The following is an 18,694-nucleotide window of genomic DNA, read 5'->3' as shown; positions in this document are numbered from 1 at the left end:
AGTGCTTATAATCTAAGTTTGTACCTGAGGCAATGGAGGGTAAAGTGACTTGTCCAAGGTCACAAGGAGCGACAGTGGTTCGTAGCCCACTGCTCTAACCACTAGGCTACTCCTCCACTCTATACAGGTTTCAGTACTGAACACAGTACTCCAGATGAGGCCTCACCAAGGAGCTAATGAGGCATCATTACTTCCTTTTTCTTACTGGTTATTCTCTTTATTCAGCCCAGCATTTTTCTAGTGTTAGCTATCACCTTGTCACATTGACTCCCCAAGGTACTTCTCCCAGTCGGTGTACATCAGTCTTTCACCCCCCATCACATACAGTTGTTTTGGATTACTGCACCCCAGATGCACGACTTTGCACCTCTTGGCATTGAATCCCAGCTGCCAAATGCTTGACCAGTCTTCAAGCTTTCTTAAATCACTTTTCATTCTGTCTGCTTCTTCAGGCGTGACCACTCTATTGCAGATCTTAGTATCATCCGCAAATAGGCAGACTTTTATCTTCTATCCTTTCCGTAATGTCACAAAGATATTGAACAGAATTGGTCCCAAAACCAATTCCTAAGGCACTCTGCTTAACATCGTTCTTTCTTCAGAGTAGGTTCCATTTACCATTAAACATTGTCTTTTGTCAGTCAACCAGTTTGCAATCTATGCCACTACCTTGGAGCCTACTACCAAGCTTCTTATTTTGTTCACTAATCTCCTGTGTGGGACCATATAAAAAGCTTTGCTGAAATCCAAGTAAATCACATCTAATATTCTTCCTCGATCCAATTTTCTAGTCACCAAATCAAAAAAATTAATCAGATTTGTCTGACAGGACCTTCCCCTGGTGAATACATGCTGCCTCAGGTGCAGCAATCCTACTGGTTTGAAGATAGTTTACTATCCTTTCCTTCAATAGTTTCAACAATTTTCCCACCACCAAGGTGAGGCTAACTGGTCTGTAGTTTCCAGTATCTCTCTACTCCCACTCTTGTAAAGCAGGACAACAACCACTCTTCTCCAATCTTGTGGCAGATTTGTTTGTTATCTTCATGACACAGTTGGGTACGGTGGTTCCTTTTCTGTTATCTCCAGATCAATTTTGTTTTGTTAAGGGGCATCATGGAGTGAGCAGAATCTGTAAAGTTCCAGCGGTGCTCTTTAACAAACAATAGGAGATGGGAAGGAGTGGTTTTGAGTCTTGATGTGGAAAAAGCCTTTGATAAGGTTGTACAGTTTATATTTTAGATATTGTATAGCATGATTATTCAGGGGAAATATAGACAAATTGAGTTATATAGATCGTCTACAGCGATTGCTTATTAATGTTGCTATTTCCCAAGCTTTTGACTTACATGGTGACACAAGCAAGCATACCCACTCTCTCGTTTAATATTGGAGTCTTTAGCTTTTAAGCTGAGGACTTCTCATGTTTTCAAGGGTATAAATGTGGAAAAATTTGTTTGTGGATTATATTCTCTTGTTTGTGAGGAATACTGAACTAAGCAATAGGAGAGAGAATATAAATTTTCAGTCAGTTTGAGTACTTTGCAGGGTTAAAAATTAATTTTGATAAATCAGAGGCAATACATATAATTCTTAAATTAGCAGAGGATTGTTAGGGAATATTTCCTTTTAAATGGGCCTTGTATAGATTGAAATAGTTGGGGATGATACCACTTCCGAGGGTGGAGTTAAGATGGCATAGTGCTGCTGAACGCTTTTCTACATACCTTTGCTTTTCCTCCTATCAAGGGCAAAAGAAGGGGAAAGCCAGAGTATTCCCAGTAGAGGAATCAGCGTTTTTCCCCACCTCGTCATGTGGCCAGCATTTAGGATCACTCCGATGTGCCTTTGTTGGAAATCGTGTGCGACGAGTATATCCTTCCTGTCTCCCCAGACACTGATGTTTCTCTTTCTCTGGAGCAAATTGAGCTACTGCCCTAGCTAGATGGTGCGAGTGAGAGGCCCCTCGACATCTGGTGCTTGTCGATGTGCTCGAGTGATGATCAATCTGGAGCTGCGGTTCCAGGATACAACTTGGTGTGTGGTGTAATTAGAGGTCATCTGGAGGCATGCCGATCAGCTGAGAAGCAAGAAGGGGGTGTTATTTGCCTCACTGATAGAAGAAGCTGCTTCTTGGTCTGTGACTCCTCTTTCTTATTCATTAATTTTTCCTGTTTTATTTATTTTATTTATTTGTACAGTTTTTCTATACTGTTGCACAGTAACGTTCCATCGCTACGGTTTACAAAGATAATCATAAATTATTACATTAAAATACTAAAATCTCATTATTAAAGTTAATACAATGTTAAAATATCTTAATATTACCCCTAAAACAAGATAAGCTAAAATTACATAGATTAAAAGTAACAAATAAGAACAGAATACGTGGATTTCAACTTCCATTTTAGCTGTCATTCTCATATGCCTGACAAGAACCACATTTTTAAATCTTTCCTGAACCTCTTTCTGCCAAGATCTAGAGTGGTCACCTCGAAAGGCCTCTGGGATGCAATCAAAGGTATTTCCACATGAGTAACTCTGTTCCTCTCTCACAGGCCGATACAGAAAGAAACGCGGGAGAGTGGGCGAGCGCCCAGGCCAGTGTCTTATGCGCGCAATACAGTAAATAGAAATATGCTAATTAGGGCCCACGGTAAAAGGAGGCGCTAGGGACACTAGCGCATCCCTAGTGCCTCCTTTTTGACAGGAGCGGTAGCTGTCAGCGGGTTTGACAGCCGACGCTTAATTTTGTCGGTGTCTGTTCTCGGACGCTCTGACAGCCACGGGTTCAGAAACCGGATGCCGGCAAAATTGAGCATCCGGTTTCAAGCCGCGGGCTGATTTTAAATTTTTAAATTTTTAATTTTTTACTTTTGGGACCTTCAGCTTAATATCGCCATGATATTAAGTTGGAGGGTGTACAGAAAAACAGTTTTTACTGCTTTTCTGTACACTTTCCCAGTGCCGAGAGAAATTAACGCCTGCCCTTGGGTAGGCGCTAATTTCTGAAAGTAAAATGTGCAGCTTGACTGCACATTTTACTTTCTGAATCGCATGAGAATAACTAATAGGGCCATCAACATGCCATTTGCATGTTGCGGGCGCTATTAGTTTCGGGGGGGGAGGGGGTTGGATGCGTGTTTTCTAGCGCGTCGAAAACACGCGTCCAACCGCGGGTTAACGGTGCGCTCCACACTGTACTGTATCGGCCTGTCAGTTTGTCTCTCTCTGGTCAGTTTCAAGACAATCAGACATCTATAGCTACAATTCAGCAAAAAACTACAGTTAGAAGGGTCTGTTTCAGCAGTACAAGATTTGGGGAATTCATTAGTGGCTGGGCATTCCCAGACTCAATCTAGGATGGAGGCATTAGAGAATTCTTTTAGACAAAAGAATTGACGTTTAATAAATTTTCCTAAACAAAAAATTTGTGACACCTTTCAAAATGTTTGAGAAATCTTTTCGAGATTTTGAATGTCCAAAACATCTAATTCGACCTGTTTCCAGAATATATTATATGCTACCATACAAGAAGGATGATACGGTGGTAGTATCAGGAACCCAAACCTTTTTGGACTTTCCTCATTTAACCGCTATCCTTGAAAAGTCAAGTGAAGAAGAAATAATATCCTCAATATTAATTGTTAGTCTGTATCTGAATCAGAAAGGAAACTACCTTCTGAAATTATTTTTTCGAAAGAGAAATGTTCTGTTATGTAATGTAAAGATTGCTATGTATCCAGATGTATCTAAGGTTACTCATCTTAGGAGGAAGCAGTTTCTTCTTTTAAGATGAGTTCAACAGATTGGCTTGTTCTGGCTTAATTTTCCTTGTAAATGCATTGTTAAATTGAATGGTGTTAAATATGATTTTATGAACCTTCAAATTTGTCACAATTTATTAGTGATTACATTAGTATCCAGGGTTTCCTCCTCTTGTTTGAATATTGCTCCTCGATTTCAAATTTATAATTTAGGTGAGAGTCAGCGGCATGTTATGCCTTTTTCTTATTGTTTAATCTTTTTCACTGGGATTTCACCCCATTGTGGACTGTAGTAATCTTATTTTTCCTTGGAACACATGACATAGTGTAATATAATGTGTATATTTTCCTTAGTATGCTTTCTTACTATTCCTGAATTGTCTCAGAAAATGTTATAAATAAAAAAGGTTTAAAAAAAAAAAAAAGAAAGAGCTTGGGATATGGATCTCAAATGAAGTAGACAAATTAATTTCAGGGATATAATTGAAAATATTTTGGCTCAACTTAAAATGCTGCAAGAATTAATGTTTGTTTATTTATTTATTAGTATTTATAGACTGTTACTATCGAAGCCTATAGCGCCTAACATAATAAAACAATCAGCATTTATAAAATCTAATAGAATAAAAACATCTCTAAATTATTTAATTAAGTATAGCAGCATCGCTAAAATATTTAAAAAGAAGACAATAGGCTAAAAGAGAATCAGATATCAAATATAAAAATTAACCAAAAGCCTATTTTTTTTTTTTAATCAGAATACTTTTTATTAGTAAGATCAGGTGAGTAGCAACCCAAACTACTCACAGAACAACCTGAGCAGTACAAACAGTTCAACCAAATAGCTCAATTAACATTAGAAACAATAGTTTCGCCATCGTTGCTTCCACCTGATACTCCTTTTTTCTATAATAACCGTACAGATAACCCCCCTACCCCCCATCCCCAACCCCAATCAGACAATCCACACACATTCCACATTCACACCTTGTTATTTACCCCCCTCCCCTCCATTGAACGGCCCAGTCAGATGTGTAACCATTGGATCTAAGTTCATCTTGCAGCTCCTTAGGAAAGGCCGAAATGCAGACGTCCCAGCAAGCACAGTAAATCCTGTCCGGTTTCCGATGGCCTACTAAAAAGTCCATCCGCTCCAGTTTGCACCATTGTGGCCATGCGCCGAGCCCAAGCGAGGAAGGATGGTTTGGTGTCCGGCTCAAGCCAGTCCGCCAGGACAGTACGGCATGCCAACATGACGGCCGCCCTCTCAAATTTAGCCTTGGAGCTGCTGCCTGGCAAGGAGTTCGGGATGGAGCTGCACAGAAGCACCATCCCCGTGAGACCAGGGTGACTCCCGTACAAGCGCCAATTACAGCCGTTATATCCGCCCAGAAGGATTGAAGAGATTGACAAGCAAATAGTCTATGGGCCAGGGTCCCAGGCTTCAATCCACATTTGATACACAGTGAGGTGGGGGTCAGCCGCATTTGAGACCGTCAAACATCGTCACAGTAAAGCCAATGCAGGATTTTAAACTGTACTTCCCGGAGACCAATATCAGGAAGCATTTTACGCAGTCGGGTAAATACAGCAAGCAGTTGAGCTCCAGTAACGGGAGAGTTCAGGGCATCAGTCCAGCGGCTTGCCAAATAAGACGACCGATCTGTACAGCGAAGTTTCTGCCCCAGGTTTTTCCAACCAGTAATAGTATTAGCAAGAATATGCAGTGTCGAAAAAAACGTTAGCAAACTTAAGATCCGCCTCCAGTTCTGCCGTAGTCCACGCAAAGGAGCGAATATAGTGTCGGGCCTGAAGGAAAGCATAAAACTGCTTGGACGGGATTTGATAGGTACGCTGTAGGGTTGCAAAGTCCAGTAAATGACATGAGGTAGCTTCGTACAGGTGGTATATAAACAGTATTCCCTTATTCGCCCAAAACTGAAATATTGCCCCACTATCCTGCCCCGGTAAGAATTCCATATTTTGTACAAAAGGGAGAAGTAGGGACCTGATGCCTGGCAGCGCATTCAGCCGCCGCCACCACCTCCAAGCCCGAATACAGGGGTATAGTAAGACAGTAGGATAGGGTGAGGCACAACGCACAGCAGCTCGAGATTGTAATATGCTCACAGGTGAGTTAGGTGCTGACATACGCGTCAGCATGCCAGCCGTGCAAAACTGATAGATCCCGTGAGCCATTCTCACATGAATCGCAGCTGGCATGCCACATTATACAAGCGGAAGTCTGGCATGTTGAGCCCTCCCCACTCTCCTGGCAGCTCCAAGGCTTGGTATGGGAGTCTCGCTCGTTTCCCCTTCCACAAGAATTTCTGTATACTAGAACGCAAGCGTCTGATATCCACCCCCCGCAGCCAGCAAGGTATCATGTGTAACAAGTATAATAGTTTGGGCACCAAAACCATTTTAATCAAGGCACATCTGCCAAAGAAAGACAGTGGGAGGGATGTCCACGTGGATAACTGTGCCTGCAGCCTAACGATACAGGTGGTAATGTTTAAAGCATATAGCTTCTTTAAGTCCCTGGGGACCCATACCCCCAAATATTTAAGCTTCGGGGCCCATTGAAAAGGGAAAGGGCCCCCCCACGTGTCTGGTAAGTGCGCATTCAGGGCTAGCGCCTCCGACTTAGTGTAATTAATACGTAGGTCTGCCACTGGAGTAAACTGGTTAAACAGCTGGACAATTACCGGGACGCTAGTACGCGGCCGACCTACAAACAACAGAATGTCGTCTGCAAAAAGCGCTATCTTCATTGGGTGGCCCCCCACACTGATACCACAGAACGCCTTATCCCCCCACAGGCGGATGGCCAAGGCTCCAACGCCAAGACAAACAGCAGGGGAGATAGGGGGCAGCCCTGTCTAACCCCACACCGTATTTATTTATTTATTTATTTTAAGTTTTCTATACCGGCATTCGCGATAAATATCGCATCATGTCGGTTTACAATTAACAAGTGGATATGGAACAAAGTCAAAAAATAACATTTAGTAATAAATAATAATAATAATAGTAGTAAAAAACATAAAACAAGAGAAGGCTAAGGAATGCAGTTACAATAAAACAAGGGAATAAAATAACTTGGATCGGAGAAAAGAAGCAGGGGTTTAATTAGAAAGAACATATATGCCAGTCAATGTGCTTATAGCATTGATGAATTGCCCTTATGAGGTAGGGATGTTAATTACCATGATTAAGGCAAAGTCTGGGCGACTATTTTCCTACTCCAAGTTAAGGCTTCCTTGTTATAATGTAACTGTATGCTCTGTATCTCTTGTTGATTGGTTAATTGTATATTCTACGTAGTTCATTGTAAACCGAATTGATTTGATTTGTATCAAGAAAGTCGGTATATAAAAGCCTTAATAAATAAATAAAAAATAAATAATGGAATAGGTTCAGTTTAGTTCAGGAAAAGTATTGAGAAGACCGCCGTGGGCAGCCCATTCAGTAGGATGGTGGCACTCGGATTACTGTAAAGTAGAGATAACCATTGTAAATAGGGGCCAGAGAAGCCATATTTGTTCAATGTCCAAAACAAGTACTCCCACGATATAGAATCGAAGGCCTTTTCGGCGTCCAGACTCAATATCAGGGCCTCCTCTTGCGCTTGATAGCTAAGTGCAGCAACGAGGCAACTGATATTACGCACTGCCTGGCGACCCTTCACAAATGGTCATCCTGAATTAGTGCTGGGAGTAGGCCTTGTAACCGGGCAGCCAGGACAGAGGAGAGAATCTTAATATCCACATTGATCAATGAGATGGGGTGGTAGGATCCCACCTCTAATGGATCCTTCCCAGGTTTGGGGAGGACCACAATAACAGACTGACTAGCGGTAGCAGGGAGGGGAGTACCCTCTAGCATGCTATTATAATAGGCTTGTAGCGGGGCCAATATGGGGAATCGCAAAATTTTATAGTACTCCGGCCCGAACCCATCTTGTCCAGCTGCTTTACCAAGTTTTAAGCCTTGAATTACAGAATAAATTTCTTGAGTAGTAATAGGGCAATTTAGGACCGTGAGGTCCTCCGCTTTAGATGAGGCCAAGACATCCCGTGAAAGAAGGTCTCCGCCAGTTCCACGCTCATAGGCTTATTGCTATATAACTGTGTATAATAAGTTAAAAATCGGGCCGCAATCGCGTCCTGACTCATCCAATGTACTCCCTGGCCATCCCTGATATAGACGTTTTATCCCTCTCGGCCGTAACAGGTGAGACATTAACCGACTAGTCCGGTTGCCATATTTGTATAGTTGGTAACGGTAATACCGAAGGGATTAGACGCACGCAGATGTAGGAGATTGTTTAGGGAGGTGCGAGCGAAGTCTAGGGAGGCCTTAGCCTCTGGCGTCATATTTCCCATATGCGAAAGCTGGGCTGCCTTCAGGTTTTCAAAGCCTATTTAAATAAAAATGTTTTAAGGCAGTTTAGAATTTCTTTGCGCATCCTATCAGCCTAAATTTCAGAGGAAGGGTATTCCAAAAAGTGTATGCTGCGATAGAAAATGCAAGTTTCCTAGTTTCACATAACCTAACTTGTTTAGCAGAGGGGACATCAAGCAGTGCCATCTGAGAAGACCTCAGAGCTTTTCCTGTTGTCTTTTTTGGGTTGGTGGGGCTACCTAAACTATTGTATAGGATGCAAATGGTACCATGTTGGCTCATGTGAAAGGTTCTTCAATCTTTGAATACATGTGAAATTAAAACTTTTGGAGAGGCAAGAGAGCTCAAATAAGCCTTGAAAAGTTATTCAGAGCAAGGATGCAGCTCCCAGATCTCAGATTATATACACTGCATACCATTTTGCATTTTATATGGAATCGATTGTAGGAAAATAAAAATACGATATTGTAAAATTATTTATTTATTATTTATTTATTTAAATTCTTTTAATATACCGATGCTCAAGACCAGGTCTTATCGGATCGGTTTACAGTAAACTAGGGGTAACCAGTTAACAGAGCAAACAACAACAAGAAGAACAAAAAGTTACATTATAACAGGGAATGTAGAACTAGGCTGTTAGAGAAAAAATAAGTTAAACAAATTCTAACAAATTTTAAAAGTTAAGTAAACAAATTCTAACTGGAGAGAAGGGCAAAGGAGGAGAGGGTGCTTACAGGATAAGAATTATGTACAGATTTACCTAGTATATATGAAATTAAGCAAATTTACATAGTGTATATGAAATTAAGCAAGTTATAAGATAGTGCAATTAGTCGGGCAACAGTTCCTTTGAGTTGCGGAAATGGACGCATCCATGAGGTAAGAGACTGTGTGGGTGACCCTGAGGCTTTTTTAGGGGTAAGCTTGGGCGAATAGCCAAGTTTTTAATTTTTTTCTGAATGTGATATGGCAATGTTCCTGGCGGAGATCTGGTGGGAGGGAGTTCCAGTGAAGCGGTCCAGCAGTTGATAGTGCCCGTTTTTCAATAGAGTTGTGAAAAATGGATTTTTTGGGGGGAACTTGGAGGGAATCTCTGTATGCAGATCTGGTGGGTCTTGCAGAAGAGTGTGGTTTGAGGGGTATGGTAAGTTGGAGCGAGGATTCTTGAAATAAGGTTTTGTGGATAATAGTAAGTGTCTTGAAGAGAATTCTGTAGCGAATGGGTAGCCAGTGAAGTATTTTTAGAATCGGGGTGATGTGGTCCATGCAGCAGGAGTTTGTGAGGATCCTGGCTGCGGCGTTTTGCAGCATTTGAAGAGGTTTGGTAGAAGAGGCCGGGAGACCAAGTAAAAGCGCATTACAATAGTCTATCTTTGAGAATAGTATGGCTTGAAGGACCGAACGGTAGTCATGAAAGTGAAGGAGAGGTCTTAGTTGTTTTAATACCTGTAGTTTGTAAAAGCCTTCTTTGGTGGTGGTGTTGATTAATTTTTTAAAATTCATTCTGGAGTCTAGGAAGGCTCCAAGGTCCTCTCACTTGATTTACTAGAGGTATGTTAGTATTGATGGCTAGTATATTGTTATCATTAGGGGAAATGATTAGCAGTTCGGTCTTGGACGTATTGAGAACGAGGCAGAGACTTGTGAGAAGGAGGTTGATGGCGTGAAGGCAGCTATTCCAGTAGTTTAGTGTGTCGGAGACGGGTTCCTTGATGGGGATTAGGATCTGCACGTCGTCCGCATAGATGAAGTGTGTGAGGTTGAGGTTATCGAGTAGTTGGCATAGGGGAGAAGATATATGTTGAATAGGGTCGGCGAGAGCGAGGAACCCTGGGGAACTCCTTGTTTAGCAGCTACAGGGTGCGACTCCTTGTTGGTTATTTTTACTTTGTAGTATCTGTTGCTTAGAAAGGATTTTAGCCAGAGGAGAGCAGCACCTGAGATACCTATTTCCATGAGACGGTCGATGAGGATTGTGTGGTTCACTGTGTCGAACGCTGCCGAGATGTCTAACAGAGCTAGAAGGTATGATTGACCTTTGTCGAGGCCCAGCAGGATGGTGTCAGTTAATGAGAGTAGGAGAGTTTCTGTATTTCTGCGTTTCCTGAAACCGAATTGCGATGGGTATAGGATGTCGTGGGATTCGAGGTAGTCTGTGAGTCTAGTATTGACCAGTTTTTCCATTAGCTTGGCTATGAAAGGTAAGTTAGCGATAGGGCGAAAATTTGTGGGATTCGATGGGTCTAGGTTGGGTTTTTTTTAGTAAAGGTTTCAGCGAGGCTGTTTTCAAGGCATCTGGGACTGTTCCGTTTGTGAGTGAACAGTTTATAATGTCGGCCAAAGGTTTGGCGAAGATGTTAGGAACTGTAAGAAGGAGTTTGGTTGGGAATTTGGTCTATAGGGTGTGATGAGGACTTCATTTTCTTGATGATAGATTCTATTTCTAAGGAAGAAGTGGAATCAAAAGATTCTAGGAACCGTTTGTGAGTCGATGGGGCGTGGTTTTGGTCCGGAGGAGGCTGGGAGTTGTGACTGGGGTTAGGAATGGGGTTGGAGGATGTTAGCGGGATAAGTAGATTTTTTATTTTGTTGTCGAAGAAGACTGCCAGCTCGGTGGATTTGTTTTGTGCTTCTTCTTCTGGGATGATAGGAGGAATAGGGGTGGTGAGTGTGGCAACATATGAGAAGAGTGTTTTTGGGTCATATAATGGAAGAAAAGTTGATTCTGTCACTCCTTTGGGGTTATTACATCTTCTTAATTCTAATATGCCTGTCTTGGTCAAAAATATTTTTTTCAGACCATTTATGATGGTATGGCAAAATTTTCATTAAAGATGGGGGGGGGGGGGGGGGCTAACACCAGAGAAATTCATATTTTGCCACTACAAGGCAATGCTTATTTTCTGCTGGAAAGAGACAATCCAGTGTTAAAAGATTGACAAGATAAGAGACTGATTCAGTTAGGAGACCTCTTTGAAAGATACAAGTATTATGTATGATTTCAGTAGGTTTCAAAAGTGTATCACATTTCTTCTAGACAGTTTCTATGCCTTTTATAACTCAAACTGTCTTCAATCTTTAAACCTGCATAATAGGCCTAAAAATAGAAGTAAAGTTAGGGTTAATAGTGGAGCAAGTTGGAGGTGGAAAAACTATATCCACTATAACCCACATGGTATGTGGCTTATAAATCGAATGTAACAGTATTCTGTTACAAGATCTGACAGCCTTTTGGAAAAGAGAGCTGGGAAGGAAGTGACAACAGAGGAAATATAAAATGTTTATAGAAGTCCATAAGCTGCCTGTTGATGCAGTGTTGAAAGGGATGCACTCAAAATTATTTATCAAAGTTATATCCGTCTAAATTGGCAAAACCAGGGATATTAAAGAGAATTATCTGTCTATATACTAGCCGGATAAATCAGGGGCAAACCAGGGGTGGGGGGAGGCATTTCAGGGAGGAGGAGAATATCCGCATAAGTTAACCGGCTAACTCCAGAATTAGCCAGTTAACTTATACAGCTAATTCTGGTTGTGCCCTAACCTGGCCTAAAGTTAGTCAGATAAACATATCTGGCTAACTAAGATAGCCGTATATATTTAGCAGTGCACCTGCTAGTTAGCCGGATATGTTTAGCTGAGCTGCTCAGCAGCTGAATATTGCCCCATTGTTTTTTGTTGTCTTTTTTTTGGTTTGTTTTTTCTGTTTAAAACGAATTATATTGATAATGGCTGTCCATATTTTACAATAGAGATTTTTAGTAAAAAAAAAAAAAAAATTACTATTTTGTTTTCAAAAAAGGAAAATTGGGATTCTAGCCTTGTGCGCAGTCTCTAATTTAAAACATGTGCTGCTAATATAGTAACAGAGGGCAACTACAATAGTACAGAGTCTACAATTTATCCACTATGCTGACAAGCTTAAGACACTCAGACAGGCCGATGCAATACTGGCCACAGCGCACAGCTCAAAATGCAATTGGACGTGCATTTTAGGCGCGCGTCCATAACCTCCAATGCAAAACAGGGGTTAGCACGTCCAAACACACATCCAACCGAGTGCATAGCTAATAGTGCTCATCACATGTAAATTCATGTTGATGAGGCTATTAGATATTTCCCCTTACACAAAAAAAAAAAGTGCACCCAACATGCATATTTTTATCCTCAAAAATAATTTTCTTGAGGAGCCCAAAAAATGTATAGAAAATACTGCTTTTCTGTAATTCCTCCGACTTAATATCATGGCGATATTAAGTCTGAGGAACCGAAAAAGGAGAACCTTAAAATTTTTATTTATTTTTTTTTTTTTTAAATGTGCCAGCAGTCAGGTTATTATTTATTTATCTGTTTATTAACTTTTTATATCGGCATTCGTGGGCACATCATGCTGGTTTACAATATAACTGAAGGAGGAAAATACAAAAATCCAGGGTGGGGGGAGGGGAGAAGCTGAGAAGAGAGAAGAACCGAGCGAAGGGAGGGAAAGAAAGACAGGAAGAAATAATATAGGAACAGTAACCTGAAGGAGAAAGGTACAGAGATTTTATGGGAAGAAATAATATAGGAACAGTACCTGAAGGAGAAAGGTACAGAGATTTTATGGGAAGCATAAAAAGGTACCTTTTTATGCTTCCCATAAAAAGGAAAAGGTATGCTCAATTAACGAGCTTCCCTTTTCTTAACCCACTGACAGCCACTTCTGAGCACTCGATGCCGAGGAGGCGCTAGGGGACACAAATTTCCCTAGCACCTCCTTTTTACTGTAGCAACCGATTTAAGTATTAAACCAGGCATCCGGGAGAGGTGGATTGACGCGTGTTAAGAGAGCAGACTCGCAATCATGAGCGCTCATTTATTGCGCCTGAATATCGTATCGGCCTGTTATTTGCTGGGGGAAAGGGAGATTTATTTATTTATTTATTTAACACTTTTCTATACCGACCTTCATGGTAATGATCATATCAGATCGGTTTACATCGAACAGGGTAGAAAAACTGAAACAAAAATAAATAAATAGATAAATAGACATATGAACAGAGGCGGCAAAAGTTACATTCAACAAGGTAGGTGAAACTTGGAGCTAAATATAATATAATATAATGCATAGGAGATATAATAAAAAGCGTCAAATATTTAGCAGGCTTCAATAAAACTCTTTCCTAGAAACAGAACTTCAATGCTATGAGTCTGGAAGGAGGGACGCTCAGAGGATTTAAAAGCATGTTGAGATGCTGCTTTAGTAATCACAAAATTTTCTTTTTAGGTTCTAAATACTGAAGAAGAACCTCAAAATGAAGATGAAAAAGAATTAGAAGAATTGAGAAAGCGTGGCATAGCTCCTCTTCCTAAACCACCTCCTGGAGTTGGACTTTTGCCTACCCCACCAGAGCAATTTTCATTTTCCGAGGCTGATGATGATGACCCACTGGATCCAAATGGCCTGCTAAAGAAAATTCCATCACTTTTTGAAATTGTTGTAAAACCTACTGTCGATTTAAAACACAAGATTGTTCGGAAGTAAGTTTGTATAATACCTAAAAATATTTCTAAATGTAATTTATAAAATTAATTTTAAAATTATTCATGCTCAGTTGGTGGCTAAATAACCTTACTGAAGACCAGTTATATGAAAGACAGCTATCAACCTTTGTTGGACAAATTTTTAACATAGAGACGCAGATTATAAATCTGAGTAATTGCTGAGCTCCCCAGGCAACACAAGTACTTAAAGGCTTACTTTCCTTTGACAGATTATATCACAAATCTTATAGGCTTCTGAGCTGTGTGTCAGGATAATTGCTATAACAACATTCTATGATGCTAAGCAGGTATTGCATCTCAAAATAGCATGATGGTGTTTGCCAAGGGAGAGAGAAGTGCAAATTTTTCTTTAGGCCAGAGAATCTAAACTCTTAATAGAAAACAATCTGATTTGAAGCCTCAAGACTGCAGCTGAAAGTACAAGTCAGCCATTGACCATGTGGTCCGAGATATCCCCAATCTAGGGTAAGATGGCAGCCCAACCTCTGCCCCTGATTTATTAGGCCTTGCCTCGTGTCAGAAGGGTCCAGGATGGCCAAGGAGGTGGAATAGGGAGAGCTGAGCAGCCTGTTAAGACCTGGGAGACGTGAAGCCAGTGGCAGATTTGAGGAGCCAAGCGGGCATGATTGCTCTCCACTGGTTGCTTACCAATATTTGTTTGCCTTGCTTATTCTGGCCTTGGTAAATCCCTGCTGCTCAAGAATATAAACAAAAAAAGAAGGAAATACAAATTGCAGTCAGAGCACAGGGCTGGCCCCACCTCCACTCCCAGCAGCTGCTGCGTCCTCCATGTTCTCTTTATTCCTGGGGGAAGTCTGTGCAAAAAAATTGAAAATTCTGTGCACACATTTTCTAAATTCTGCAGAATTCTGCACATTTTTTGTCAAAATAACACAATGTTTTTGAAAATTATCGTTCTGCATTTCAGTGCAATCCAGTTATTTACATTTTTGTCACTTAGCAAGGGTCTGTAGCGCCCTAGGCAGACCAATGTTACTAACACCGTCCCCCCGCCCAACCCACCCTGAGTTGAAAGTGCCCCTCTTACAATGGTAAATATATATACATATATTTCCTGGCGTGTAGCCAGATGGACTCAGAACAAATGGGATAGTATCTGCGTGCTAGCAGTTGGAGACGGATCTGACGTCAGCACGGGGTATATATATCCCCACAGGAAGCGAAGCCACTCAGTAATTTCCGTCTCCAAAGCAGTTTGGAGACCCTGCACGCTTGCTAAGCGTGTTTTATAAATCTACTTTTTCTTTTCTACTTCTACTTACTAAAACTTCTACAGCATCGAGCCCCCGCACTCCTGCGGTGCTACCCTAAGGTCCCTCCCCCAGTAGAGTTTCCCGGGGTGATTTCCGTGATCCCCCGGAGGTTTAAGTCCTCGGTCTGGTGGCCGAATCGCGGCAGAGACACAGCCCCCGGGCGAGGTTCGGGTGAGGCTTACGAGGCGCCTCGGTCCCGGCGTGGAAGAGGCAGCGGGTGCATATCCTCAAACGCGGTGGTGAAGGGTATTGCTCCCCTCCCCCGCAGGCTGGAGACCGCCCGGGTTCCAGCCGGGAAGCGCCGAGGATCAGGTAAGGTGTACGGCTTTTACTTCTGGTCTCCGAGGACTCGAGGATCGGCGGCGTGGCACGCCGTGGAGGGCGCCATTTTGTGGCCTTGTTCAGGTATCGTGCGCCCGAGATAGGCGCAGATCTATGACTAAGCGCTTATTGCTGAGAGCATACTGAACTGTATTGAGCGTGGTATTGCTAACCGCTTATTTGCTGAGCGCATCCTGAACTGTATTGAGCGTGTATTGCTAACCGCTTATTGCTGAGCGCATACTGAAACATATTGAGCGCATATTGCTCCCCCGCTTGTTGCTGAGAGCTTTTTGAATTTCCCTGAGCGTGTATTGTTAAAAACCGCTTATTGCTGAGCGCATACTGAACTGTATTGAGCGTGTGTTGCTAACCGCTTATTGCTGAGCGCATACTGGACTGTATGAGCATGTGTTGCTAACCGCTTATTGCTAAGAGCATACTGAAATATATTGAGCGTGTATTGCTAAACGCTTAGTGCTGAGAGCATATTGTATACAATTGAGCGCTCAATGATATGCCTATGGCATATCATTGAGCGCATATTGCTGCCGCATATTGTTATTGAGCGCCTGTTGTGCTACGCGCATATTGCTGCCGCATATTATTGTTGTGCGCCTGTTATATTAAGCGCATATTGGCTGCCGCATATTATAAGCGCCTGTTGTGCTACGCGCATATTGCTGCCACTTCTTATTCTTGTGCGCCTGTTGTACTAAGCGCATATTGCTGCTGCATATTATTGTTGTGCGCCTGCTGTATTAAGCGCATATTGCTGCCGCATATTATTCAATGGAACAGAACGCCTCAGCGTCTTCAGCGGGGGTACCTCCTGTCTCCGGCATTAAAGCCCTCGGCCTCTGCTCTGCATGCCTGCTTCGAGCCACGCACAGTGAAGAGCCAGACTCCCTATGTGCCCAATGTGAGGAGGCCGTGGGACCCTCGGGCCAGGACCCGTCTCAGCCAAGATTTGCTGATAGTTCCCCAGGGGCTACCCCGGATTTAGTGGTCAGTCTCGACCAATCAGGAATCCCGGGGGATCTTGTACCCCGGCGGTTGGAGGCTGCTTCAATTTCCTGGGTGGATCTCTTTAAGGGGATTCATGCCTTTGTACAGATGCAAACGGCTTCCCATCCAGGCCTGCGGTTCCAGTTGTTCCCGTTGTCCCTGCTGTTTCTACAGTCCCTGCGGTGCTGGCGACTGCGGCTGCGGCTGCCGCTGCGGTGGCGGCTCCAGCAGATCCTGTTCCTGGACCATCACGCCCCTTATCGTGAGCGAGACCTCCCGCCGCTGGACAGTCCACATCAGTCAGACCAGGAGGTTTCATCACCGGACGAGTCTGAATTCCCGGACGAGGGGGACCTTCCCCCAGGGATTGAGCCATATAGAGAACCATGAGGCGGTTCTTCCCTAAGGAGGATCTCTCGGACCTGGTGTCTCAGTGCCTGGCGGAGTTGGATATTACAGGTCCCATGCGCCACGGTACCCTCTGCGCAGAACCCCTGCTGGAAGGTCTTCGTCCTACAGCCCGCCATTTTCCATTCTTGCAAGCAGCACAGCAATTGTAGATTTAGAATGGGCAGCGCCGGCGGCCGCATTCAAAGGAGGTCGGGCCCTGACGGGCATGTACCCACTGGCACCGGCTATCCAGGAGCTGCTGGCGTGTCCTCAGGTGGACGCCTTGATTAGCGCTGTGGTCAAGCGCACTACCATTCCAGTTGAAGGGGGGGCGGCCCTCAAGGAGCCTCATGACCGGCGACTGGACACCATTCTGAAACAGACCTTTGAGGTGGCAGCTCTATCTTTGCGGATCGCAACCTGCTGCACAGTGGTGACGCGTTCCTGTTTTCTCAGGTCAGGAACAACGCTCCAGCTGCAGACATGGAGTCCCTCTCTCGTTCCTCACGGATGCTGCGTCAGACCTAGTCCGAACAACAGCCAAGGGGATCTCATCCTCCGTAGCTGCCAGGAGGCAGCTCTGGATTCGGAAATGGTCAGCCGATGCGCTTTCCAAAACACGCCTCACCAGATTGCCCTTTAAAGGGCTCTTTCCTGTTTGGCAGCGACCTGGATAAACTGGCCAACACATGGGGCGCTTCTCCAGTACCTCGACTGCCGGAAGATTGGGTCAGAAGGAACCAGCGCGCCTTTCCAAGGACCTCCAGGGGTAGAAGCTCTCAGCGCTTCATTCCCTACAGGAGTCGCTACCAGGCACCCGTCCTCAGGCCAGGAACCAGTCCTTTTGGACCAAGCAGCGCAAGAGGGGAGCAGGCCCGGGCTCCGGTCCCGGCCGCGCCTCACAATGAGAATCCGCCGATCCATCCGGGGGACGGAGCCATAGGGGGCAGGTTAACCCTCTTTACCCCAGATGGGTCGAGATTACGTCGGACCAGTGGGTCCTCGCCATCATCCGAGAGGGGTATTATCTGGACTTTCATCATCTCCCTCCGGACAAGTTTGTGGAGGCTTCCTGTCCTACACACAAGAATGCAGCTTGGAAGCTACCCTGGCGAGACTCCTGTCCTTGAAAGCCATTATCCCAGTACCTGCCTGGGAAGTGAATTCTGGACACTATTCCATTTATTTTATGGTTCCCAAGAAAGGGGGCACATTTCGGCCCGTACTGGACCTCAAGTCAGTAATCGATATTACGGGTCCCGAGGTTTCGCATGGAAACTCTGCAGTCCGTCAAGACCACAGTACAGCCGGGAGAATTCCTCACGGCGTTGGACCTGTCAGAAGCCTACCTGCATATCCCGATCCATCCGGATCATCAGCGCTACCTACGCTTCAAGGTTCTAGACGCCACTTCCAGTTCCGGGCGCTGCCCTTCGGGTTGGCCACGTCCCCGGACCTTCACCAAGGTGGTCGTAGTGGTAGCAGCGACCTCAGGCGGGAAGGAATTCTGGTCCATCCCTACCTAGACGATTGGCTGATCAGGGCGAAATCTCGAGAGGAGAGCTATCGGACAACCGACAGGGTGATCACCCTTCTGGAAAGCTTGGGCTGGGTAATCAACCTCAGCAAGAGTTGCCTGCAGCCTTCCCAGTCCTGGAATACCTGGGTGAACAGTTCGACACCCGGGCAGACACAGTCAGTCTCACTGCCAAGAGAAGTTGAAACTTCAGCAGCGTATTCAGTACTTGATGGGAGCCAGTCGGCCCATAGCTTGGGATTATCTGCAGGTTCTCGGTCTCATGGCATCCACCCTGGAAGTGGTACCTTGGGCAAGGGCCCATATGAGACCTCTACAGCACTCCCTGCTCTCTCACTGGAGCCCCTGGCTACGGAACTATTCCACGCACCTACCTCTGCCCGCCAGAATACGGACCCAGTTACTGTGGTGGTTGCAGTCCGACCACATGAGCAGGGGGTCGA

General features: G+C 44.0%; 1 protein-coding gene across 2 annotated transcripts in view; it reads right to left on the bottom strand.

Annotated features, from left to right (window-relative positions):
- ZC3H6 (zinc finger CCCH-type containing 6) overlaps positions 1 to 18,694 on the bottom strand; it is a 645,204-nt gene that overhangs the window by 193,129 nt on the left and 433,381 nt on the right. The window lies entirely within an intron of this gene.

This window comes from Rhinatrema bivittatum, chromosome 3 (assembly GCF_901001135.1).
Source record: "Rhinatrema bivittatum chromosome 3, aRhiBiv1.1, whole genome shotgun sequence".
NCBI classification, from domain to species: domain Eukaryota; kingdom Metazoa; phylum Chordata; class Amphibia; order Gymnophiona; family Rhinatrematidae; genus Rhinatrema; species Rhinatrema bivittatum.
Note: the sequence above shows the minus strand (reverse complement) of the source record. Positions and strands in the feature narration are given on the sequence as shown.